This window comes from Ambystoma mexicanum, chromosome 10, assembly GCF_040938575.1.
Source record: "Ambystoma mexicanum isolate Mex_15411 chromosome 10, UKY_AmexF1_1, whole genome shotgun sequence".
Lineage (NCBI taxonomy): Eukaryota > Metazoa > Chordata > Amphibia > Caudata > Ambystomatidae > Ambystoma > Ambystoma mexicanum.
The window spans coordinates 1462256995-1462284233 of NC_090932.1; the positions used below are offsets into that span (position 1 = coordinate 1462256995).

A 27239-nucleotide genomic window follows, 5' to 3' on the forward strand; every position below is an offset into this window, starting at 1 on the left:
GTTGCCGAGAAGATGGAGAGCGGTGAGTAAAGTGTTGCGCGAACTGCCTTCTAGCACTTCTACATGTTAATTGGCCTTTTCTTTCTTCTTGCAGGTCGTTGAATGGCCCGGGATGGACGTGGACCAAAAGCAAGTCAAATTCAGGTAAGCACGCGCCTTTTGGTTGTTTTTTCAATGTTGAAGAATAAACGCTTACTAATGTTGCTTCTCTGTTCTTCCCAGGTGGCAGCTTCCAAGACAGCGCAAGCGTTCGCCGAGATGCTGGATGTTTGGGATTCTGAGCGGAGGACAGAAGAAGGCAAGTGAATACTAACAGTGTTTTTGCAGGTATCGGGCCAGGAATGCAGAGGAAGATTTCAACAGACCGTGGTGAGCATCACGCTGCGACCAGCAGAGTAATGTGTGGCGTGTTCTCCAGCTTGGGTGTGGCTTATATAGCCTGCAGGTATCCCAGGTGCCCCCAGGCCCGACCACACCGAGAGACATCTTAGCTCCCGTTTGGCCAGAGCTTCTGTTCAGGTAAGCCCATTTGCTGAAACACTGTGCTTTGTTTTCTGGACCATTTTCCCATAGTTTCGGGGATCCCCCCGGATAAGAAGTCTTATCTGAGTTTTTTTGTTTTTTCTCCCCTAGACCTCTATTTGGTGCATTTGCAACAGTTATAGTTGGGTTTCTTGATATGATATATCCCCTTTCTTGCCATTTTTCTTTAGATCCCAGCATTGTTTCAGAAGCAAGTTTAGATTTTATCAGACGTTCAGTGATATTTGTGTTTGGATAGGCCGGAAAGCTGACTAGATCTATATCACTTAATGTCAAAAATGTCAATAAATTAATTGATTTCATTTCTTTAAGTATGTCGCTTGTTGGTATTGGTTTTACATAGAAAAATCTTCAGGCTTGAGACATTGTTGGGACTGTTCTTTTCTACTGGGGAGATAGCAGGAGCCTTCAATGTAACAGGAAGACAGGCAGGAAAGGCAGGCTTCAGATTCTTAATCACATCTTTCTCCATCTGTAACTTTCCATTAAAACCTCCGTCTACAGGCCTACTATTTTTTCCATATTCATCGCCTTTATCGATTTCAACTTCTTGTGGAATTTCTGAGTCAGTTCCAGTTCTATGACCATTTGACCTTGGCAAAGCTTGAGAATAGCTTTTCAAAAAAATGGGTGCAATTTTCATCGAGGTCAAATTAGATTTAGGTTTTTGCTTTGGATGTAAACAAATTGGGGTGATTTTCTTGGCGTGGAGCCAGAAAGTCAGTTAGACTGCTCAGTTACTTTGATAGTGGCTGGAGTGACCTCTCTTCCATGTTCTTGTTTGTTCCCACCTCAGCTGGGTTAATTTTCCGATTTTTTTCTAGAGCCCAGCTTGGGGCCTTTTAAATTAAATTTTTCTGTTTGTTCAAGATAAAAAAAATTCAAATTTCTAATTAAGTGCGTACTATTCCCCTGATGATGTTCTATGACCTTCTTTCTTCCAATGAGCTCAGTTTTTTGTGCTTGTTTTTGCTCTTCCTCCTTCCTTTTTCTCATTTTTTTTGTTTTACCCTTAGGTTTCCTCATTAATTTATCCAAAATGTTCATTTAATGGAGTGGATTTCTTAGATATTTCGTTGTTTGAGGTTTGAGAGGCTTCATCATCGGCTAATTGGGCAAGACGCATGAATTCTTCCATAATAAATGCTGATAATGGGGTGTCTTCCCACTCATTATCCACCTGAAGGATCTCAGAGCTCATTGGAGAGACAGTCAACCCAGGACTTTTTAGGCCCTGATCCCATTTTTTGTTCCTCCTAATTAGGTCCTTCTTTAAATCAGCACCTTGGGTGATCAGCGTGTCCAATTTCTTCGAATGGACCTCCCGGATTGATTGTAGCAGATCCATGTTTTTTTTTCTCCACATTTACGGCTGATTTTAAAGCCACCATATTTAGGTCAACTAATTCCATATCCTTTGTCAGCTCCAACAAAATTCCTGAATGTTGTTCCATTTCCCCGTTTAATATTTTCAAAAACCTTCACCAAGGAGCTCAATATGAAGTTTAGGGCCACTATCGTAGGAGGTCCTAATTCGTTCCCATTATTGGTCTTTTTCCAAGTGACCATCTTTACCTACAGAATGTTGCTGATTCATAGTATTCTCTTCATCTGAGGACGGCCACAATTCAGGAACAGGATTGAGCTCGTAGGAAATATCGGTGTGAGGAACGTAGAAGGCATCTTCAGTATTCCTTGTTAAGGAAAGGACACTTTGAGAACTCTGATTATTTGTTATAGCCACTGACCGCTGCCAATCTAAAATCTTTTCCCTAGGGAGCAGACTGAGGTCCTTTGTTAAGTCAGCTGAGGCTATTGGGAAGTGATCTTCTATCATATTTTTCATGGTGCCGGCAGTGACAGTATAATTCAAATTTGACAATAATAGGTTTTTTACTGCCAAGTTCCTCGGGGTAGATTGCGTTGTATCTTTCATGTTATTTGCCATTAAGGTACTCAATCCTGAGTTTCTAGGAACTTGAGCATCACAAGGAAATGTACTTTTAGATGGAAGAAACCTGCCCCCCTCCCATTTTATAGGGGCGAAAAGACAGCTTTCCAGACATGTCCACGAGATCCATAGAGACAGGGTTATGAGCAGGGTCCAATTGGGACACGTTATCCCCCATTGGGCCACTTCTCAAATTATGCAATTTTTGACATCGCCCCCAAAACCTTAGAGTCACTAAAATAAAATGCGCAGAAAGGCAAGGTTGTAAGTAAACAAAGTAACCCGATACCGCTGATCGAGTCAGAGGTATATTACCTGCAGTCCTCGATCAGCTTTTCAGTATTCGAGAAGTACAAAAGGCCCCAACAGGGCGTGAACTTGTAGACTTACTTTACTTGGACTGAGCCTCCTTGCATCCCCGCCGAACACTTTCGTCACACTTCCGCTCCGCATCCGCGTAGAGCGGATGATTTATGGAGTGGGTGAGTGTTTCAAACGTTAAAGGATCCGTTTCCAATTTGGCTCGTAGAGTAACGTGATGAATGTTGTAGGAAGTCGTTAATCACCATATATTCCACAAAAGCACCAGCAGGTAACAGGGAGAGCGATGAGCAGCACCGCCATACACGTTCGCTGCACTTCCACTCCACTTCCGCATAGAGTGGATGATTTATGAAGTGGGCGAGTGTTTCAAACGTTAAAGCAGCTGCTTCCAATTTGGCTCGTAGAGTCAAAGTAACAACGTGATGAATGTCGTAGGAAGTCGTTAATCACCATATATTCCACAAAAGCACAAATGCATCAGCAGGTAACAGAGAGAGCGATGAGCAGCACCGCCAAACACTTTCACCGCACATCCGCTCTGCTTCCGCATAGAGCGGATGATTTATGAAGTGGGCGAGTGTTTCAAATGTTAAAGGAGCCGCTTCCAATTTGGCTTGGAGAGTCAAAGTAACAACGTGATGAATGTCGTACAAAGTCGTTAATCCCCATATATTCCACAAAAGCACCAGCAGGTAACAGGGAGAGCGATGAGCAGCACCACCAAACACTTTCGCCGCACTTCCACCTTTGGTTCCACCCTCTCCCAGCTACTAGCGGAGGCACATCAGGTAACTGAGGAAAAATGGGTATTGAAAGAGTAGAGAAGAAGGGCAGGATATGTATATATATTATCGCAGAGCAGGTAGACAAGAAAATGAAACTCAACCTCTGTTTTCTTTTCTTGTGTAGATGCAGAAGAATGTCTGAGTTTACTATTATATCTAATTCCCCTCCCCCCAGGGACGTTTAGTGTGACACGGGTGTATATCCTTTTGTAGCACACTAGATGCTCACAGGGATTTTTTGGGGGGAGCGTCAGTTGCTGTGGAACACTTGAGGCCGGATCCTGATACCTGCTCACACATTCACACCTTCCCATCCCTGTCCTCAGCCTTTGATCACCTCTGAAATTCAGACCCTTAAAACGTTGGTGCAAATTATGAACACCTACCCGACTCCTAGCCTACAAAAATTCCCTTGCTACCCTAACCTCTGCAGTGGGCTCTGCCAAATTCTCTTACTTCACAAGCCTGATCTCCTTCACAATCCCCCCTGTAAACCTCCCCTTTTGAATTAGCACCCAGCATCGCAGTGCCAACCCATCTTGCACTCCTATCGACTTGTTTGCTCCCCAAATGGTCAAAGACTTAGTCTCAATCACTTGCCCTCATCTCTCCGAGCTCTCTAACCTTTCTCTCTCTGCTGGACTCTTCCATGCCTCCTTCAAATCGGCCACAGTGTTAATAACCATATTGAAGAAACCCTCTGCTAACCCAAACACCCAAGCAACTATCCCCCAGTTTCTCTCCTTCGCCATTATTCAAAAGACCTTAAGCGGGTGGTCTTCTATCTGAACACTAAGTAGCTTGAGGAGAAGGCCTTGAATATCCATTTGAATGTGGCTTCCTTAGTAAACACTCCACTGGGAATGCACTCATGCATGTATCCAACTTTCTCTCTAATGCCCACCATTACAAACTCTCTTCTTTATTCATGCCGCTTTTGACTCTGTCGACCACTTATCTCTTCTCCTCGCTCTCCAGGACCTTGGGTTTCGCAAATCTGCTCTTGCCTGGATATCCTCCTATCAGTAAGGTTGATCCTTTAAAATCTCTTGCCACTCACAAACCTCTGACCCCAGCCCTTTCCCTGTCGGAGTCCCCCAAGGATCAGTCCTTGGGCCGCTGCTCTTTGCCCTCTTTGCCCTCTTTACCTCTGCCCCAGGAAGACTTATCTCATTCTTTGGCTTTCACTATCATCTTTTTGTTGATGACAATGCAACGAAAGTGCTGACACAGCGTTGCCTAGGGGGGCACATCTACCAGTTATGGGAATAATGGGAGAGGGCACCCCAAGGTAGGGGACAGGGCATCATTGACAGCTCTGCACTAAGTGCCTAGAGCATTCCCACAGCCTGAGGAACTAGGGGACTGAAGGGGGTGGAGGTGCTCGAGAGGGGATCTATGGGAGCATGTGCGATGTACACGCATGCGCAAATTGCATAGGGTGTCGCTGCACTTGTCAAAACAGGTGAAAACGACAGTTGAGTAGATTGTATGGGGAGGGTCCAGACAGAGCCAGCATGGCAGGTCACCAAGAAAATGGCACAGACCTTTCGTGGCAGTAAGATGGGGGAAGAGGCACACAAACTATTCCCAGGAGATGGCGGGCGCTGGGAACAGAACCAGTTGATACACACAAGGTCGGCAAGCCAAGCCCTCAGGACCGGGGAGAAATTAAGCACACAGAAACCTGTCTGGGAAGGTGCAGTGAAGGCATGATCAGCGGTTTCAAACTACCCATTGGCAGATGTGCCTAGGAAGAAAGATGGGGGCGAGAGATGATACGCAAAGGGGCAAATCAGAAGGTATGTTTTGTTGTCCCTGAACAGCAATAAGAATCTTGTGTTCTCGCTGATGTCCGCAAGGCACCTGATTGGTCGGATGCCGTGTGAATGTATCCCTTCCAAAAAGCTTAGGATGTCTTGTTTCGTCTCAATGCGTGCCGACATGTGGCAGGAGAATAAAGTCCCGGAGGTCAACACGATTAAGTAGCATGTAGTAACAACTAACGATTGGGGTGGAGTGGGAATGTGGCACCACAGGGGAGGTGATGGACAGGGGGGCAGTGGGAATGTTTGCTCCAATCTTTGCTTATTGACCTATGTTCAGCTATCGGGATTGACGTAACCCCACCAATCAGCTTCTTGGTACACCCGACTACTCGTAACCTAAGTGTAACTGCTTCTCACCATCCAAATGTTGTTTTCGCTGTATAAATGATGCATCCGGAGTGGGCGGTTTTGTCGGCTCTCATCAACCATTTCTGTTCCACTGTGCTGTTTGATTTGTGCTTGCCCAGTTGTTTTAAACAGTGTCACTTCTTGCCTGGTGTATGCTCTTTCTTGCACTACTTTCGGTCAATTATTGGTCGCAGGCTCAGAGGACCCTGTACACAACACTCAAGTATTTCTCACCTTTCCCTCCTTCACCCCAGCCATCTCGGAACGGATTATAAACTATCTCGTGCAATCCATCACTGGATGCTTCTCTGCCTCCTCATGCTATGGATGAGGCATGTCTACAAGAAACATGAGCAGTAGAGGAGGTGCCTATCGCCGGCCATCTTTGCTACCATAATTTAGCTAAGAAAGGCCTGAATGGCAGACTTTACAGTGTTATTAGCACTATTTATTAATATGGCCCTAGAGACTAAAGTAGAAATAGTTGCTGAACAGTCTCCAGACCTATTGGAACTCACTATCAATTTAATAATAGCATGAGCGTGTTTTTGGTCAGTGTCTACAATAGACCATATGGGAGCAGTGGAGTAGCGACTATTCGACTGTGGGAAATTATGATAAATGAAACCAATAAAGTGAGAAGACATGACAAACAGGGCATAGTTATAGTTAAGGGAGATTTGAATCCCCTATTTGAACCGCTCTCTGTGTTGAAAGGAATAATGTGGGAAGAGGACGATGTATAGGCTTTCATGGAGACTAGTGCCATACCTCCAGTGAGCGTCCATTATCTGGCGCAAGAGGTATAAAAACAAAATGTTCACTTTAGGATTAAGAGCATGCAATGAGAGGACTAACAGAAATTCCCCAGCTAAATCAACTTTTCGGAGGGATAAGCATTCCTTGCTTATCGCTTTTATTTATTTTATTTATTTATAGCATTAATGTAATGCCCAAAGCCAGGGGCATCCCAGCGTTTGCTAAAAAAAGCAGTGGGCATCAAATATTCGACAAATAGGGTGCAAAGCATCATATAAGAAAGACAGAATGTAGTATGTACGGGTCAGGTGGTAGGAGAGACAAAGATTGCCGTTATAACATGATGAAGTTAGTCGTATTTATCGAACAGCCACATTTTCGCAAGTCTTTTGAAGGCATGGTAGGATAGCTAATTTCTGATATGGAGTGGTAGAGAGTTCCAGAGAGTAGGGGCTGTGACTCCCAAGCTCACGCCACCTGCTCTGGCATGTTTGAAGCGAGGCATAACCACTGAGGTTTGGTTGGATGAATGGAGGCATCGTGTCTGGTGATTATATACTTGTGAGCATTAGTGCATGGTCCTATGTGGACCATTTTGAGGATATGGAGAGAGTGGACATGATCACGACCCAGTCATTCTGAAATTGCCATTTAAGAGACAAAACTCTGCAGAGAGGACAGAAACTGATCATTATAATGAGAGAAATAAAATCCGAATCCCATGGCATTGATTAAAGGATAATTACATCATTATAAGTGTATAGCCCGGGAGGATATCTCAGTGGCAACGTGCTCGACTTGGAAGCAAGACGACACGAAGCAACACAGGTTCGATCCCCGGGTCCGCGCTTATAACCTGGGCATTTGTCCAATAGCTATGCCGTTTGTATCCAACCTCACTCATTCTGTCAGCCCCTTCGTTTCCCCTCCAGTAAGGTGCTGCATGAGACATTTCCTTTGGTTTGGCATAACAAGGCCGCAGATTTATTTTTTACATATACATGACCACTGCAAACAGGTAAAAATTAGTTCCAACAGGTGTGGCGACTGCTCCTCGTCCTGCTTCCCCCTTTTTCCTCCATATTGATTGCAGGCACAACTCCCCCAAGGCCCTCGAGTCTGAGAAACCGCCTGCCCATGCAGGTCTTTGCGGACTGGGGGAGCGCCGTTTGTTGGGGGGAAGTTGAGCCCCAATTGCTACCGCCAGACACCCCCGCCGTTTAGGCTCCCAGGAGGCGCTGTCTAGAATGGGCGAAGCCCCTTCCAGTTTAGCAATGGCTCATTCGGAGTCTTTGTCTTATATTAGGTTGCCACAACCCGCCTGTCCATCCTGCGACAACGACGTCCAGGCTCCGCCATAGCTGTAGGGTGGGAGGGTGGGAAAAGAAGTCCTCCACTCTTGACGGGCGCCCGGCTGCTGGAAGAGCTGCACGTGCTCCTGTGCCGGGCGCCCGCCGCCTTTATGCCCCAAGCCCCGCCCCCTTCCTTTGTTGCCCTTCGCGGGCTTTCCTGGGCTCTTGGCGCCCTTTTCTCTGGCTCCTTTGCCGCCCTCTCCCCTGCCCCTGTGGGGGAGGGGCAAGAGAGCGTAAAGGAGGAAGGCCCCTGCCCCGGTTATCGGGGTGCCCCCTCCATTCGCCGTGCTCTCCCCTCGTCACCTTCATAACCTGGGCATTTGTCCAATAGCTATGCCGTTTGTATCCAACCTCACTCATTCTGTCAGCCCCTTCGTTTCCCCTCCAGTAAGGTGCTGCATGAGACATTTCCTTTGGTTTGGCATAACAAGGCCGCAGATTTATTTTTTACATATACATGACCACTGCAAACAGGTAAAAATTAGTTCCAACAGGTGTGGCGACTGCTCCTCGTCCTGCTTCCCCCTTTTTCCTCCATATTGATTGTAGGCACAACTCCCCCAAGGCCCTCGAGTCTGAGAAACTGCCTGCCCATGCAGGTCTTTGCGGACTGGGGGAGCGCCGTTTGTTGGGGGGAAGTTGAGCCCCAATTGCTACCGCCAGACACCCCCGCCGTTTAGGCTCCCAGGAGGCGCTGTCTAGAATGGGCAAAGCCCCTTCCGGTTTAGCAATGGCTCATTCGGAGTCTTTGTCTTATATTAGGTTGCCACAACCCGCCACACCAAAGGTGGGTTACCGCCCACCGTGGCTCCCCCCTTTCCTAGCTTATAACTCCAGTAGTTTCGTGCAGATGTTCCAGAAAAACAGATCCATTCCCTGCTCCGACAAATGCACCCCGTCCTTCAAGTAGTACTCCTTGTTTTTCAGATTGATCAAACCATGTCTGATATGTTGCAGGCCTCTCCCTTTGCAAAACTTAGCCATGGCCCAGTTCAACTTCCTCCTTGAGTTTTCAACGGCTGCCTGACTCTCGGCGCCCCTCCATTCGCACCTCGAGATGATTTCAGACCACACGATTTCCGTGTCCCCCAATTCAGCCGCTAGATCCTGCAATGAAGACATCATTTCCCTGAGTAAGATCCCCCTCCCCAACTCAGCCAAATCATTGCCGCCGAGATGAACCACCAATACATCAGGCCTCCGGTGGCCCCTCAGGAGACTGCGTATGTGCCCTTGTAACTGTGCCCATTTCATGCCCGGCACTCCGTGCCACTGCACCCGATATTCCCCGGCGGTCAGCACCTCCTGCTTGGCTGACCAGCTTCCCTTGGCCCTTGACACAAACGAATGGCCCACCACCCAGGCAGACCGCCGCCTTCCCCGCCTTGGTGCTACTGCGAGGAAACAGGAGGGAGGAATTGTTAGTCTTACATTTTATCAGGCCTGACATACCGCTTAAAACAACCGGACCTCCAGCCCCCAATCTGTTTGATTGTCTCCGCTCCCAGGCCCATCCCAGCCGCAGTTGTGGCGGCCCCTATCCTGAAGGAATGTGTCCCAAAAACCCCTATTGAGAACCCCGCCTCCCCCAGTGTCCTGTCCAACACCCTTTTAAACTGAAACAGGCTTAGTGCTGACCCGTCGTTGTGTACCAGAAAAGGGGCCTCGTCTCCTGTGTGGCACCTATGACTCACATACCTGCTCACGCATCCTACTGGACAGACCGGACTGTCTTGGATACTCCCTAACGTGATCATTCTGCCTTTCCCCGTCTGATCGGTCTTGGACCTCCTCAGAAATATGCATAACCGCTCCCCTTGTACTCTTATGTCACAGCTCCTCAGGAAACTCAAACCTTTACCCTTCTTGTTGGCTGGCACCAGCTCGCTTACCCTTAAAGCCCCAAAAAATGCCAGAGCGAAGGCTGCTGCGAACAATCCTTTTTCGTACTCGTCCCTGCACACCACCCCCAAGCTCCTGATCAATTTGTGCAACTTCCCCACATCTATGGGCCGCCTCTCGTCGGGTTTCGCCATCACCTGCTTGGCCCAACCCTTCATAGCCATGACAATGTAATGCTCCCTAGTGGGGTCAGGCATGCCCCCTAATTTGTAGAATTGCGCAATCGACGCCAGGTGGTAAGCCACCCACGCCCTGGACCTTCCTTGGCTCCAAGACCATCCCACAAAGGCACGCACAGGCCTGCCCTTTTCGCTCTCGGGCAGGATATTGTTTTGAAAGGCCACGAATCGTTCCCAGCACACCTTGTATCTTCGCATAGTGCCTGGTGCGAGAGCCGTGTCGATCAGTGCGCTCAGATCTCCCCAACCAATCCCCACCACTGTGTCTGGAAGGGTGTCATCCTTGCGCTCGCCTCTGGATGGTTTTCCCGGAACCTTCCCCACTGCAAACGAGAAAGAGAATCAGCGGCCACATTCTTAACCCCAGGTATATGACGTACCCTGACCTCTGCATTCAGCTGCAGCAAGCACTTTGTCAGTTCCCTGAGCAGCCCCAATGCCCTACCATTCTTGCTAGTTCCCTGATTGATAATCTGCACCACCGCTAGGTTGTCCGACCAAACTAGCACTTTTTTGTCTTGCATCTGTTCGGGCCAGAGCTTGAATGCCACCACTATCGGGAACAACTCCAGTACCGTAATGTCCCTGGAGATCCCCTCGGACCGCCATTCGGCCGGCCAGGCCTGCCCGCACCACCTCTTGCCCAGGATGGCCCCAAAACCTAGGGCCCCTGACGAGTCGGTAACCAGATTGGGTCCATCTCCCTTCCCCAGGGGTTCCTTCCACACCAATACCCCGTTAAAATGGTCTAAAAAGGTATTCCACATTTCCAGGTCCTTCTTAACCTCCTTTCCTAGGCGCACGTGTTGACCCGCATGCTTCAAGCCCACTGTTTTCAACTCTATGCTTCTAGCGAATGCTTTACCTGAAGGGATCACTTTGCCTGCAAAATTCAGGCTGCCCGCTAGGGACTGAAGCTCTTTCAAAGTGGCTTTCTCTTTGCCCAACAATCCTGCGATTACTTCCTTCAACTTTAGTACTTTGTCTCCCGGAAGCCTGCACACCCCTGCCACAGAGTCAATTTCAATCCCTAAAAACACCAGTGACGTGACCGGACCCATAGTTTTTTCTTTAGCCAGCGGTACCCCAAACTCTTCCATCAACTCCTGAAATACCGCCATAAGGTTCTTGTAATCATACGTCCCTTTGCTCCCAATAAACATGAAATCATCGAGGTAATGCACCATCCCCCCGACCTTGCTTCTTTGCCTTACTGCAAACTCGAGGAATCTGCTAAACCTCTCAAAATACGCACATGAAATTGCACACCCCATCGGCAAACATTTGTCGTAGAAGTAATCCTGTAACACCTTGAACCCCAGCAAATGGTGGCTGTCCTTGTGAATTGGTAGCAACCGGAAAGCTGACTCAATGTCCGCCTTCCCCATGAGGGCCCCCACCCCCGCCGCCTTTACCAAATCCACTGCATCTTCAAATGCTGCGTAGTGAACCCTGCATTCCTCTCCCGAAATGCCATCGTTCACTGACTCCCCTTCGGGGAAGGACAAGTGCTGTATAAGTCTGTACTGCCCTTTCTCCTTTTTAGGTACCAAGCCCAACGGGGACACTACCAGGTTTTCCAGTGGAGGTGTGCGAAAGGGGCCAGCCACCCTCCCCAACTGTACCTCTTTCCCCACTTTCTGTGTCAAGACTTCAGGCATTGCTAGCGCAGATTTCAAATTACACGCCTCCTTAAGTCCTATCTGCCCCTGGAAAGGAATCTTAAAACCCCACCTGAAACCCTCCCATAACAATTTTGCATCACCCTTGTCACTATATGTATTCAGGAAAGGCATCATGGCCTGTAAACGTATTGGCGTTGGCAGCTGTGTTTTAATCATGCTTGCTTTTCTCCTTGCCTTTTGCGTTGCCCCTTGCCTTACCCTCTCGGCTGGCGGGGCTGTGCCTCCCTGTGCTTGCAGCCTTTGAGTGTTTGAACCTGCACGCATTACCATAGGAGCACCTCCCTTCTGCAAACAACCAACATTCTGGCAACTCCCCTTGGTAATTGGGCCGGCTGTTCCAAGAGGAGTTCCCACGAAAGGACCCCCTCCCCTTTGAGTAGGACCCCCTGCCCCTGCCCTGGCTGGTCTTTCGCTTGCCACGCTCTCCTCTACCGGCCTGGCTGGGACCGTTTTCGTGTCTATGCGCCCCCCCACATCCACTTCATCCCAGGTCATTGCTGGCCATACCTGCATTATGAGTCTAAAACCTTTATCGTAGTTGCTCCATGTATCCCCCCCATGCTTCAGGTATTGCTCGTGAATATACTGCTCATACGCCATCAATGCCACGCCATCTTGTGGGAATTTTTCTAACATAATAGTGGCATAAACCCTGAACGCCCTTAACCAGGTATGTATATTGAGCTCTATTTTTGGCCTCTCCCTCTCCTTCTTCTCCCTTTCCCTCTCAGTGGGCTCGCTGAAGCCTTGTCCCGAGGGGACCATCCCCAACAACTCCATAATATCCATGAACTCCTTCCTCCATACCCGTTCTTTGTATGCCAGCGGGATGTGCCATGCCAATGCATTAATCGCCACTCTGGCCGGTGCAAACCCCGGCATTGGCCTCCCGTATATTGTGTTATTGCTGGCCAGCTCCTGCCCGTGTACCTGTGAAGGAGCATGTGCCCCCCACCAAGGTGTCCCCCCAATTTGCGGCGTGTAGGTGGTATTTGCCCCTTGCGTCGCCATCTGCCCCGGGTTCACTCCCGTTACTGGCTGACCTACGCCTACCACGGGCTGACTCGCCCCCGAGCCAAGCTGCTCCGTGGCCCCACTACCCCCTTGCGTTCCTTTACCCACCATGTTCAAAGCATTATTATTAACAGGCAACTGACAATTTGCACCCGTCACCCAAGCTTCCATACATTCCCTGAACATACCTTTCACCATCTCCAAGGTGGTTGGCACCTCAGCTGCTACCGCCGGTGTGGCTACAGGTGTGCTGCGAGGACCTCCCACTGGTCTTGGAGCCTCAGCAGGGACAGGTGCCGGAATGGCCTCAACCTCCTGCGCCCTCCCCCTTCCCTTGGGGTTGGCTTTCCGCTTCTGTGCTGCCGCCGCTTGCTGCTGGCTGTCTCTCGCTTTCTTGGTCATCACTCTTTTTCTTTTGGCGACTGGCTCCTCCTCCTCCTCGAGCTCCTCGATGTCCAGCTCTTTCCCTTCCTGCGAGTGCACTTCCACCCATGCCTCCTCGATGGGTGTCGGTGGAAACAAGAGCGGTGACTCGGACCTCTGGTTGCGCCCCGCAACCTCAGCTCCCACCTGTGCTGCCATCAACTGCATCCAGCTGGTGCCATATTTGTCCCCAGCCCTTCTTGCCATCATCAAAAATGCCTCCAGGTCATCCTTCTGCTGATCCTCCTGGTTTTTTCCTTGCATCTGCATGATTCTCTTTAGGCAATGTTTTCCCAAATCAATGTCTTATGTGTCTCTTACTTTCCTGTACAGCACACGCAGCCAAAAAGAAAACTCTTTAAAATGTTGTCCTTTCTTTAGCTGTAGGCTTGCAATAGTTTTGTAGTCTCGCCCAGCACTTTTTCGTCCACCCCTCCAACTGAGCCGCTCTCTGCAGGCTTCAGCCTTAGGACCGCCCAAATGACAAAGAGCCCAATACGGGGATTGAACCCGTGACCTTGGTATTATAAGCACCACGCTCTAAACAACTGAGCTAAACAGCCAGCTTTATCTGTCCTTTGCGCCCGCAGCTGTTCCGTCGCACCGTGCTTTTCACTTTCGAAAAATATCCCCTGCCGAAAACCGGGATCGAACCAGGGACCTTTAGATCTTCAGTCTAACGCTCTCCCAACTGGGCTATTTCGGGCTGCTCCCAACCTGAGGTAGTGGCCGCCTCTCACCTCAGCTTCCCTTGTTGCGAGGCACCGCCGCGAGCGTGCAGGTCCCTGCCGCCTCGCCGACCAGCTGACTGGCGCCTCCTTTGAGGGAAACCTTGCCTTCGCCCCTGTTGGCTGCGAGCGTGTAGCTCCCGGCTGCCTCGACGCTCTGTTAGACGGCCTCGCCTGCTTCACGACCTTCCTTCCCCGTCGCCGGCGCTTCCGGATGCCGACCGCTCGCCACGCCGCAAGAGCCGCCGCTTCCTCGCAAAGGTTTCCCCTCCAGTAGAACGAAGTCCAGGCAACTGCTCCGCCGTCCAAGGAAAGTCGAAAAGAAGTCCAAAAGAAGTCCTCCACTCTTGACGGGCGCCCGGCTGCTGGAAGAGCTGCACGTGCTCCTGTGCCGGGCGCCCGCCGCCTTTATGCCCCAAGCCCCGCCCCCTTCCTTTGTTGCCCTTCGCGGGCTTTCCTGGGCTCTTGGCGCCCTTTTCTCTGGCTCCTTTGCCGCCCTCTCCCCTGCCCCTGTGGGGGAGGGGCAAGAGAGCGTAAAGGAGGAAGGCCCCTGCCCCGGTTATCGGGGTGCCTCCTCCATTCGCCGTGCTCTCCCCTCGTCACCTTCAGAAACCTCTGGGCATTAAGCACGTTATAAATAACTTATCATATATCATACAATACTGATCTCCCCTTCATACAAAATACATTGGACAACCCAACATGCGAGCTGGTCATGATAATATACATACACCAAGATATGATTAAATCTTTTCAGCCATTTACTGGTTATGATACAAGCTCGAGTGCTCCCTGCTGCGATCTGAGCGTGATCTGCAGGTCGCAGGTCGGAGGTCCGAATCCCAGCAAGGCCAACTCAGCCTTTCATCCTTCTGAGGTCGATAAATGAGGATAAATGAGTACCAATTTCGGTTGGGTGATATTGTATGTAAATATGTGCTCTGTAAAGTGCTTTGGTATTAAGGCGCTAGATAAATAACACATCATTAACATTATCCTTAAGAAAGGAACAAAACAACAACAAAGAGTGCAGGATGGCAAAAATGCACCCCATTGGACGAATTCAAGACAATGGAGGGGAGAGGGGAAGAGAGCTGTAAAAGCTGCCAAATCAACCCACTAGAAATATGTTAATGACAAAAAGAAGGCGGAGTTTTGACCGTGAAATGGAGATATCCTAACCAGGAAATTGCTTGTTGGTAGTGCTCGGAGCTCCTGCCGTTTGTTGGTCTCTGCTGGTTCCATCACTTACTGGGCACATGGTATGCCATAAGTGCTGTTCTGGCCCCTTGGCTTGATGATGGACCTGCGCTCTGCTGACTCCAAGGCAGTGCTGCGTCCTCCGTCCGTGTCTCGGTGGTAGTGCTGTGCTCAGTAGGTGCCAAGGCCCGGCGGTAATGCTATTCTCTGCTGCCCACCCCTACCCTGCTGATTCTGATCGCATTCGGGTACCGTCCAGCAGGGGTGAGGCTTCTCCAGCCACCCGTGTTTACTTACTGAGTGTTCACTGTGCCCTGGATCTCAGTTGCACACCCCAGGCGTGGTAGGCTATGCACACAAAATTACAGCTGCGTGGGCTATGTAGCATAGCACTAAGTTACTATAATGCGACAAGTTTGAACGCTTCACTCCCTTTCAGTATTCGGTGTGTGTGGAAACCAGTGCTCTGCAACGTTTCCTGTGGTCATATAATAGGCTATTTATAACGCGCACAATACCAAGAGGGAAACCGCGGACCCAGGATTCGAACCTGTTCTGCTCCGTATCGTCTTCCTGTCAAAGCGAGCACGTTGCCACTGATCCATCCTCCTTAAGCGTGCTACGTTCTCTGAGCAATGTGTAACACTAGTCCAGACTGCAGCAAAACAGGAAGCGGAGCGTTTTACAGCTTGTTATTGGATCCCAGGTGTGTGTTATACACGGAAATCGAGCTGCAGCTTCGCATGCAGAAACATATGGAATTTCGTTAGTTTTGCTGTGTGCGGAAAGCCTGCCGGCAAGGTAGCGCATTGAGTTTCTCATCGGCTATTAATAGGAAAATAAATCCTGACCGTGAGTTTGGAAACTGCAATGCAGCATGCGAGCGGGGCATGTTACTACCGACCAAAACGTAGAGGCCCTGAGAAACACTTGGAGAGTTCTGGATACTGCGCTCTGTTAGAGCAGACAAATAACGTGTGTAATTAAGCTTGGCACTGTAAGAGAGCAGAGGATTTGAGAAAGATGCATGTGTGTGCTTCCAACGTGAATACTAACGAGGCCTTCGTTTGCTTGTATAGAGACTTGGGTGTGTAACGTTTGGCGGGAGAGATGACCTGCACTGAAAGCATGATCATATCGTGGCCACCAGTGCCAGGAAAGGGCTTCAGACTGCCATGATGGCAGATATTGTAAGTGCAGCATTATGAAAGACTTTAACAGTGGCAATGTTGGCATACAATGTGGGTGTGATGTCATGAAAGTGTTTTTAATGGGCACATGGATCATGAAAGCATGCGTTACAGTGAAAGTTCTTGGGTATAATGAGCACACAAGCGTCAAGAAATTGTGTACAAAAATGACAATGCTGGCATATGTTGCAGGCACAGGCATAAGGAAATCCTACAAAATACCCCAGGGAACAGTTAGTCTCTTTTCATCTAGGGATTTTTGTATGTGTTACCCAACAGAAATGATGGTAAATTGTGTGGCTTTTTACCCCGTTTAAGCTGGAAAATATACAATTTCAAACCCTTATTTTAAGAAATGTCTTAAGGGCAAGCCCCTTAGAGCATCCTACATTCGTTAGGACCCATTCAAGGGAAATATCAACCTCCTTCCACTGAACATATTCACCTGTGGCCACTGACCTGGACCATTCAGAATGCTGCTGCTTTACCCCCAGGGGCCACTCACCCCATGACCAGATGCGGCCTACCCCACTGTCAGTAGCGCAGTCCTTTGCCCTGAGAGTCTGCCTATCTTTGGGATGGAAAGTCTGAGTTCTGAGAGCTAAAATTGTTTGATTTTGTGAGGCAATCTTCTTTACTTTCCTCGCAATCCACTGTGTCTAGCGCCTTCTAGAATGGAATTTGGCAGTGCCCCTCTTCCTTCCCCCCCCCCTCCCTCTTAGGCAGCACTGATACTCAAACTTTTTGTCAAAAGTAAAAAAAAAATGCCATTTACAATTGTGGACACTTAATAATTCTAAATCCATCTCGTAAATACTTAATAATTCTAAATCCATCTCGTAAATACAGACTGTGATCCTGGGATTCTTGCTGTGCCTTACCGCCCCTTGACAGTCCTTAGAATAAGTGTGTTCATAGTCCATTCAAAAAGCACCCCACTCAACGTCATGTGGACACTTTTCTTGTTCCATATAGAACAATATCTTCCCAAAAGTATGCTGCAAAAAGGTTGCAAATCACTGGGATTAGCAATCATGGACACCTTTTTGGGGGGAGGGTTGGGGACACTTTTTATGTTCTTACCAGTGCATAATGGGAAGTGGCAATGACAATGGTGTGTTAAATGGAAATAACGAAACTAACCATGTCCTAAATGGGCATTTTTTTTAAAGTGTTCGCGACGTGCTTGGTGGCTTATGGAAACACTCAATACCCGGATACTGACCACTGCTGCGGGACCCATACCTTTTAAAATGACCCGATCCCCCCAGTGAAATGGTATTTTAACCATATGAACTTCTCTTCAACGTGATGCACGTTATAACTTGCTACATGCTACTAAAGATGTTATTGGGGAACCATGAATGTCGTCCTCATTTTTAGTTTTGCATTATGCAAGTAAAAAGCACTGACTATAAACTGAAACTATTATCATGGGAAGTTAAAGTAGAGGAGAAAATAGATGTGAGGAAGGACACAGCCTGTAGGGGTTCTGTTGGTTCTTTACCCTCCCGTTGACGCTAATGGCCATGCCATTCCTTATGGCCATTCCCACCCACTGCCTCCCCCTACACACCCAAAACAGATACTCCATGGATTTCTTTGAGTCTAGCACTGAGCTTTCTGAGTAGCCTTCTCAAAGGTAATGACTAAATTGCACCTAAAAAAAAGCTAAACAAGCTCCTGGTGTGATAAGTGTCTTAACCAAGTGTGCCTTCAGCCACTTGATTTATAAGCACTATGTGTGTCCTTGCATCTGCCCCTTGCAAAGAATGCCTGTTAAAAAGAAACATTGGGAAAGCCAACCGTTTTGGCCCTTATGTAGACATTGGATAGGCATTTGGCAGCGCTGACATAATCCGTCCCAGTACTAGCTTCATTTGGTAGATGTTGCCATTTTATGGGCAAGTAGTACCATCATAGTAGGGCCTGTAAAATGTCGACTCCCATGCTTAAGGCTACAGAAAAGTCTAAATTATTGGCTTTGCCAATGCTTGTTGGTTTTTTAAGATATTGGGCATGCCGTGGTGCTCTCTGTACATGGGGCAATTTGGATGCTGACATGAGCAGTGACGAAAAGTTGATGTTGTTAAATGACAGGGTACTAGTATGATGCCGCACTTATATAAGGATTCTGCTCATAGGATGCTCAAATCTGCCATCCTGCCAAGGAGCCTGCTCAGTTATGCAAGACTTCTGCGTAATACCACTGTGTAAATAGGCAGCACTGCTCATTGAAGCAGTTGGGCTACTGACTGAGCACAGGGGCTGCTCTGAGTGCCATGGATGTTGTTCAAGGGGCTATGGCTGGTGCAGGTCATTTATCACCAAGGGTTTTCTGATCTTCCAGATGGAGGACTCAGCCCAAATAGTGACATATAAGCTACACTGCACCCTGTCCAACCCCAACATGTAAAACTCTCATTTCCATTGCATGTTTCAAATCTCCATGCATGCAAAGTAAGACTGTCACGCAAGCATCCGAAAAAAAATCACCAATGCAAATGCTCAAACACTGGTGGGGATTGTTACGGAGCAGTGCTGTGACACCGTCGCTTAAGAAGCGACTAGAACCAGAGAAAGAGAGGGCACGCGGGAGCGGGAGGAAGGGGCGGGGAATGGGGACGGGAAGTTAGAGGCGAGAAACGAATAAAGAAGTTTGAACCACAAGTGGCTCTGTATCCTTTGTTTTGTTGGGACCATACGGTGCCACCCAAAACAACAGGCAACGAGGGACACACCTGCATGTGCCCACTGAGGATAGTTCAGGCTGCCAGCCGGGAATCTGATGCGAATGGGTGCAATGGCCTGCGCACAGGAGTTGCAGTGCTGTGGGAAGGAAGGCAGTGGGGAGCGAGGAGGCTGCCATCGCTTGGCGTCTGGGTACCGGCAAAGGAGCAGCCGTGTGCCCAGTGAAGGTGAAAGCATTCTGGAATAGATAGGAGAACGCGCGCAGCCTGCCTCTGCAGGATGCAAGGCAGCTACGTGTGATGCGGGGGTGCGCACGAGCGGAAAACAAGCTACAATAAATATCATCATATTGTATAAGCGGTAAGGAGCGAGCAGCGATATCACACACAAGAGGGGTCAAGCAGGGTCGGGGATGCCAAGGACACGGCTAAGCCCTAGGAGGGGATTTGTCTGAACGGAACTACCTATGCATATGAGTGAAGGCCAGGAGCACCAGGGACAACATAGTGCCTGAGGAGTGTGGTGCCTGCCCCTTTAAGGGCACACACGCGGCGGAGTGATGCAAGAGCCCAGACAGAGAGCATTGTGTCTCGTGTGCTCTGTAAGCTGGGGGGCTCACAGGGCCGGAGGGGCACACTGGTGACCTGTAACAGTGGTGACGAGGTCGCATGGTTGTTTCAACGTGGATCCAGGGACGTCATTTGGGGGTCGCCAGAGGTTGCAAGAGCGACCGCTGGCGATTGGCCAGCGACCCCTGTCAATCTCTTGCGACCTCTGGCTACTGACCAATCAGAGGAGGGGGGCGTGGCCACAGCGTGCTGGCGCTGCAACACTTGTCCAGGACCTCCATTTTGGCTGCGTGTTTCTCCTCGAGTCGTGCTGCCTGCCCCTCACAGTTTGTGTCCAGGCGCTGCAGGCATCCACCACGGCAGGCGGCAGGCCAGTGACTACTTCGACTGTCGAGGTCGAGTCGAGTCGAGGCTCAGCTTAGGCAGGTGAGTGAGTTGACCGCCGCGCCGTGGTCGAGGCCGGTCACGGCCGCTGCACCGCCAAATTCATTTTTACTAAAGAAGTTACAAATGTGTGCCGTCGGCGGCAGCTTAACCATTTGCAAGCTGCCGGCAGCACATATTTGCAACATTAGTTAAATGAATTCGGTGCCACAGCCGTCCACTCCGACGGCAGCACCAAATTCATTTTACTAACGTTGCAAATATGTGCCGGGCCGGCGGCGGCTTGTTAAGCTGGCGCCGGCGGCACATATTTGCAATGTTAGTAAAAATGAATTTGGTGCCACAGCCGACGGCAGCTACAGCACCAAATTCATTTTACTAACGTTGCAAATATGTGCCGGGCCGGCGGTGGCTTGATAAGCTGGCGCCGGCGGCACATATTTGCAATGTTAGTAAAATGAATTTGGTGCCGCAGCCGACGGCAGCTGCACAGCACCAAATTCATTTTACTAACGTCGTTGCATTGAGTAATTCCACTCAAGCAGTGAAGTGGGATGGAGCAAACCCAATGTATATAACATGGTATAATCACTGCCACACCATTCGGCTACCTGGAGTACAAAGCTGGGTGCACTGGTTGGTAGAGTGGCCTACATATATGTCTGCAACTGTCCCCGTGGGCCTCTGCACAGTGACCCTCTATTGTGTGGCTACTCTTGACCTTTTACATTGATGCACAACACACACAATGATGATGTGGAAAAAGACAAAATCATGTGCACTCTAAAGAGGCTGGTACGTGTATCCCTTTGTTTCTTGAAAATGGGAGATCGGAGGTGCTGAAGTTCCCTCTGAAAGTGCACGCACAGCTGCTGGCTTGCGGTGCATCCCACATGGGTGGGCAGAAGGAGTTGGCCACTCACCGACCACAGGGGCACGAACAGGAACTCCCTTTAAGGGCAGCCTTAGTAAGCCAATCCTGGGACAGGTCCAGGTCCAAAAGAGCCCATTTCTATCGCATCTGCCCTGTGAGTAGAGGGACACTTGGCAGGAAAGCTAGTGAAGGGCCTGCATGGAGGTTTCTATGAGGAGGGAGAGCAGGGTTTCATGATGTAATAATAATAATGTATAATTTATATAGCGTTACGAACCCTCAGGCATCTGAGCACTGCTTGTTATTACCCAAAGGGTGTGGTACTCATTTATCGACCTCGGATTGCGTCAGCAGGGTCTGCACAGATGTCAAAACGAGCGCTCTACTCGCTGTGCTATGGGACCATCTGATGTAGGTTATCCACAGCTTTCAGAGGAAATGGGAACACGAATACTAGCATGCAAGATAATCGTATGGCCTAAAGAAGTTATTGCTATTAGATTATTTGAGCTCTTTCTGCAGTGCTAGTTTATTATGTGTGTGTATATACATGGGGGTCCCATCCGTTAAGGATTACAGGAGCACATTGCTTAGGTAGCAAAACCTTGCTAATTTATGCTACGTAATATGTCTATAAGGCAGCCTCTAGGCACAATAAAAGCTATCCACAAGAAAGTATGCATTAAAAGAGCTTGTTTAGAAAGTCAACAATATATTAACATGGACGCCAAACCTTTCATTGTTGGGTTTTGTTGGGTATGTCAGAGAGAAAGTACACTAAAAACTAATTTGTAACATATGGGCAATGCTCTGGTGTGGTTGCCAGCCTAACCACTGGATCCAGAATATATGATCAGTGCACTGCACACCTAACAGAACTTTAGTGGGTACTTCTTGAAGCCTGGATTACGTTTAACATTGCCTGTCTAAATGATAGCTCTCCATCGGAACCAGAGTAAAACCTGTTCACCACCTTTGGGTGCTACCGAGGCCACACAAGTCAAGTCAATTTATCACAAAGTGTACTGCAAAATTCACTATTTTAACCCCTCATTTACACAATTTTCTCAGGGGCTGAGTGGGGCAATCCCAGCTCGGTGGGTTTGCTCTTTCTCGCTACGCTCAGTAGCTCCTACGGATTCGGCCGCGGGCAGAACAAGCCCAGTTCCCTCTTCGGGTTGCCCTTAGGGTGAGCCCTACTACATTAGCCACAGGCCCCACTTGTTACACAATTTTGGATGGACCCATGCTGAGTTGGGGTTAAAGTGAAAGATGCACCTAATGGGACAAAGCAAGGCATAAGAGCTATTCATCCTCCTGGGCACAATGGGTTTAATGACCCCACTCACGAACAGCTTTCAAAACTGCTCTCCGGTCCCCGTAAAATGTTGTGGCTGGCTCTGCCCCTGCTGCTCCCGTCCCTCTAAAATGTTGTGGGTGGCTCTGGCCCCTGCCGCTCCAGTCCCCCTAAAATGTTGTGGCTGGCAGTTTTTATGGGAGGGCAAAAAGTGCACTTGCGCCAGGGCCCCACTTGGAGGGGGCCCCAGGAGGCTGCATGATCTAAAGAAGTAAGATTCCATTCTTCACCTAACTTAAATATCACACGTCAGGATATTTTATGAGGTGCTGCTGAGGCTCTAAACCTATTGCCTGTCTGTACATTCTGTTTGATCAATTCATTGTGTAATGCTTTCTGTGTTCACTGTCATTGTGTAATGCTTTCTGTGTTCACTGTGGTATCCATAGTTTGTGTATTCCTTACGGCACAACTCTTGTAACATGCTTTCCTTCCTGTGGGAATTATGTTGATCATGTGCAATAGCCAAAGATGAAATGCATATTGATAACACCCTTCTATAATCTATTGCTTTTAAAAATGGTCATGTTTGGTAATGTGTTTTGTGTACTTTCCAAGTCAGTTTTATAAAATTAGATTATTTTTGTTCATGGTAAGAACTGGAAAAGAAAGTGTTCAAATGCAGAGGTTTCAGAGTTGGCACACATCCCAGCTTCACCCCGTAACACATGTGCGATCATGGGCATCTCATTTTATCTTGTATTGCCTAACCTCTCGAAATTGCCAGTCCCTAAACCTTTCAAAATTAGAGGGAGGAATGGGGCGCAGCCAGATATTCTTGATCATTTAATTCCTTTGGTTTGGTGGAGGGGGGCCACAAAGATGTCTGTGCCGAGGGCTCCCAAAGTGCTTAAGATGCCCCTGGGTTTCACTGATACAGCTGCATGGGGCCCCAGCTAAAAGGAAGGGTTGGGGTCATTGCAGTCTTCTGTTATGCTGGGGTCATGCACATGTCAGCATGGCAGGCATGTGTTTCATGAACGCCCTCGTTCTCCCAGGTTCAAGCCATCGGGCCCCACTCAGTGCACCACCCCCGAATGGCTCACTTTAGGGGCCTGATGCATCATCTCTGGGTCAGGAAGACAGCCCTGTCGCGCCGGCCCCCTCCCCCACTCACATCTGTAGGCGGTAGGATTGCTTAAAAAGCAGTAGCCTACTGCCTAAATCTGTAGGGTTGGCAAGTATGTTAGTATAATGAATTCAGTGCTGGCATGGCAGCGGTTTAACATTAGGGAAAGAAAGCAAGCCGCTGATGTCGGCAGCACCAAATTCGTTTTACTAATGTTACATTTTGTCTTTTATAGATCATCTGGCTTTCTCCTATCCCCATGCCCGCCTATCCATCCCTGTCCCCCCAGAATGTGATTTCGCTCTGTAGTTATGTTGAAATAACAGGGCAGATATCATAAAGAGGGGATTGGGGTTCATACACTTCACGTGGCAACATGGACCTTGACACTGCTACATATGATGATTCATTCTTGTATGAAATGTCACAATACACTGATATCGTAACAATTGTTTTCTTAGTGCACTGAGGGATAATACTTTATGAGGCCACTTCTGTGATGTCATGGTGGGGGCGTGGTCAAATAACATCACTTCCCGTGGGGTGTGGTCTAATGACATCACCTCCTGTGGGGTGGGGTCAAATGACATCACTTCCTGTGATGTCACTCTTGGGGGCGCGGCACTGTGATGTCACTTCCGCTACCCCTGGCATTTTGGTGAAATGATGTCCCTGCGTGGATCCTCAGGACCAAGACGGAGATAATTGGGGGCATTTTTCTCTGACTTTCCATGCCACAGAGTCAGTGAGGTTGATGCATTAAGCCGCCATTTTGTGTATGCATGGTGGTGAGGGTTGCAGCTCCCATTGGGAGTGCTTGGGCGCGTCCCACGTGTAATTGGGGGCAACATTCTGTTGCTGGAAAGCATTTTGGAGTGCTTTTGGGCACTTTCTCTCATCTTCACCTTTGTCCCACCCATTCCATATTCCTGGCTGTTAGGACATTAGTGGAGGGGCAATCACTACATCAACCCTGAGGGTGGAGTGGTGGTAATTGCTTGCACGCTCAATCTTTGGACATTCTGGACTGTGGGCTGGGATAGACATCTTCTGGCTCTGTGGACTTGGTGGAGGGGCAATCACTATAACAAACCAGAGGGTGGAGTGTTGGCTAACATCGGCATGCTCAATTTTGTTGGTGCATTCTGTCTGGAGGAGGGCTATTGTGAGTTGCGGCCCCAGTTTCCACATGGGGTGCTTGTGCCCTCACCACCATGGGTGACCAGGAAGATGGTGCAGGAGCCCAGGCGCTGGCAAGACCAGTGGCCGCAGTGGGTGCACGTGCACTGAGACAGCAAGGGGCACTTACACTAATGCCTGTGTCTGATATTTCTCAGACCCCGTCAAGACTTGGACCGAGGTGGAGGCTCTGGATAGATCTGCTGGACATATACCTCTGGGCCACGGGTGAGACAGATGAGGAAAGCAAAGTGGCCATGCTTCTATACTCGGCAGGACCAGCAATGCACAAAGTTTTTCAGTCATTACAGCCAGTGGATGCATCACACACGGCAGCCAAGAATGCGCTGCGCGAGCACATCATGCCATTAGCCAAAGCAGACTATGAGCATTTCGTCATGTGTAGCACCTGACAAAAAGCCAATGAGTCTCTGGACACGTTCTATGGACGTCTGCACTGGATGTCGATCTTATGTGGCTGGGAAAACCCCCAGACCATGGTCAGGAACCAGCTCATACAGGGCTGTTCGTCTGGAAAGCTGAGAAGGCAGGTGCTGCTGGAACCGAGACTCACGCTGCCCCACATACTGGAGCTAGGCCGTGCCGTGAAGTGTCTGAGGTGCGGGTGTAAAAAATGGATGCAGCAATTTGGCCAGGAAAGACGGAAGATGTGTGTGCCATGGGCCAAGATCAAGGAGGGAGAGGGGCCTGACGGCCAAGTGGTAGCCAGCGTGACAGAGGAGCCAGATCCCTCAAGTCCTGCCTCAAGTGCAGGCATGATCTTCCACATACCGCAGAATGCCCTGTGCAGGGGAAGGCGTGTGGACGCTGTGGTGATACTCAACCATTATGCCTGGATGTACAGGGCACCGTTACCTGTCGTGGTGCAGAGGAGGCCGGTAATGGCAAGCTTCTTTAGACAACAGCGCCAAGGAGAAGATGGTCTGACTCACGAAGAGGAGGAAGACGATGAGGAGAACATTTTCTTCATATCCAGCAGCAGTGCGCTAAGTGCCACCACCAGGAGGCAGCCACAGTGTCTCGTGAAGGTCAATGAGTCAACGGTACCTGTGCTGGTGGACACGGGGGCGTCAGTCAACGTAATAGCAAGGGTGGACTATGATGCCATGGTGGCGCCACCCACTTTGCAGAAGCCGAGGGCGCGGATATTCACCTTTTGGCAGTCAGCAGCCCATCCCATTGGCTGGAGCATTTTTGGCAAAGGTTGAATATGGAGGGTCATCTATCAAAGCTAGATTCTATGTGACGAGTGTAAGCAGCAACACTCTCCTGAGAAGTGCAGTGGCAGAAGCATTGGGCATCATAAGCTTCGCCTATGCAGAGTATGTGGAAGATGTACAGGGACTTCTTGCAAACTACAGCCCGCTATTTGAAGGAATAGGCCACATGGCCGGCGAACCGGTGCAGCTGCATATCGATGAGTCCTTACAGCCGATTGCACTCAAGCAACGCAGAGTGTCATTCCATCTGCTGGACAAAGAATCGGACAATTTGGTGGCGCTGGACATCATCGAGAAGGTGGATGGAACTACCCCGTGGGTGTCGCCCATAGTCATCGCACAGAAGCCAAAGCAACCTGACTTGGTGAGAAACTGTGTGGATATGAGGCTCCAGAACAAGGCCATCAAGCAAGAGAGACATCTCATGACCACGATCGACATTGCAGTGCTGCAAGGGGCTTGTTTCTTTTCAAAGCTTCACATGCGGGTGGGCTATCATCAGGTGGTGTTGCACCCGGACGCAAGATACATTACCACCTTTACCACGCACCGGGGCCTGTACAGATACAAGCACCTAAGCTTTGGGGTGTCATCAGTGGCAGAGGTGTTCCAAAACATCATCCGTGGGGCCCTGGCAGATCTAGAGGATGTCCTCAATATCAGCAATGATCTCCTTGTGTTTGCAAAGAAAGAGGCAGAACACATGGAAAGGCTGGTGAAGACTCTGGAACGGCTGCAGGCGTTGGGGCTGACCTTGCACAAGGAAAAGTACAAATTCTTAAAAAGAAACATTGAGTTTTTTTCGGATTTGTCTTCAAGGAAGGGGGTGTGTCACCCGAACCCCGGAAGGTCAAGGGCATTGTGGAGGCAAGGCCCCCAGAGAATGTAACTGAAGTCCGAAGCGTCCTGGGGATGGTCACATTCTGTGGCCGTTTCATCAGGAAACTCACCTCCAGGTCAGAGCCCCTGAGAAGTCTCACCAAGAAAGATGCAATGTGGCAGTGTGGTCCACTAGAACAAGCCGCGTTTCAAGGTGTGAAGGGGGCGCTTACGGCAGTAGACACCATGGTGTTTTTTTGATCCGTCCTTGACATCAGAGATCATAATGGATGCCAGCCCGTTTGGCCTGGGTGCGGTCCTCACTCAAACGGATGCATAAGGAGAGATCAGACCGATCGCCGATGCGAGCGAGGGACTGTCGGAAATGGAGCAACGCTACTCGCAGATCAAGTGGGAGGCCCTGGCAGACTTGTGGGGGTGTCAGAATTTCCGACTGTATATGCTAGGACTGCCGGTGATGGTGGTGACTGACCACAAGCCCCTGCTGCCGATTATGGCTGACTCATCTAACCCTCCAGCTTCGGATCGAAAGGAGGATGCTGGCGCTCCTGAACTATGGGGTCTTGCTGGTGTATCGGCCAGGCAATAACAAATTTATTTATTTATTTATTTATTTATTTGTAAAGTGCTGAAAGCCCGCGGGCATCAGAGCGCTGACAAAAAGACAGGACAACGAATGGTAAAAAACAGGACACAGTGTGAATTGACCGATTTCCTCAGAACGATTTAGCCTGATGCAGCAGACTATTTGTCTAGGCATCCCAGAGATGGGGTGGAAGGACGTGAAGACATCAATGGTGAAGAAGCTGACGAGCATGTACAG

At 49.2% G+C, this 27239-nt stretch overlaps 1 protein-coding gene and 2 non-coding genes across 4 annotated transcripts in view; all 3 read right to left on the bottom strand.

The window, feature by feature from the left end:
- The window catches only part of CCDC63 (coiled-coil domain containing 63), a 680572-nt gene that overhangs the window by 499273 nt on the left and 154060 nt on the right, over positions 1-27239 (bottom strand). Inside the window, exon 1 of one of the 2 annotated variants that reach the window (XM_069619535.1) lies at positions 2885-3014. The exons of the other annotated variant lie outside the window; for it this stretch is intronic. The gene's annotated coding sequence lies outside the window, so the exon portion shown is untranslated. Of the gene's footprint in view, positions 1-2884; positions 3015-27239 lie in introns of those variants that run through there. 2 annotated transcript variants of the gene reach the window in all.
- Positions 13584-13657, bottom strand: TRNAI-UAU (transfer RNA isoleucine (anticodon UAU)). The gene has a single exon. It is a non-coding gene; the product is annotated as a tRNA-Ile (tRNA).
- Positions 13728-13801, bottom strand: TRNAF-GAA (transfer RNA phenylalanine (anticodon GAA)). Its single transcript has one exon. It is a non-coding gene; the product is annotated as a tRNA-Phe (tRNA).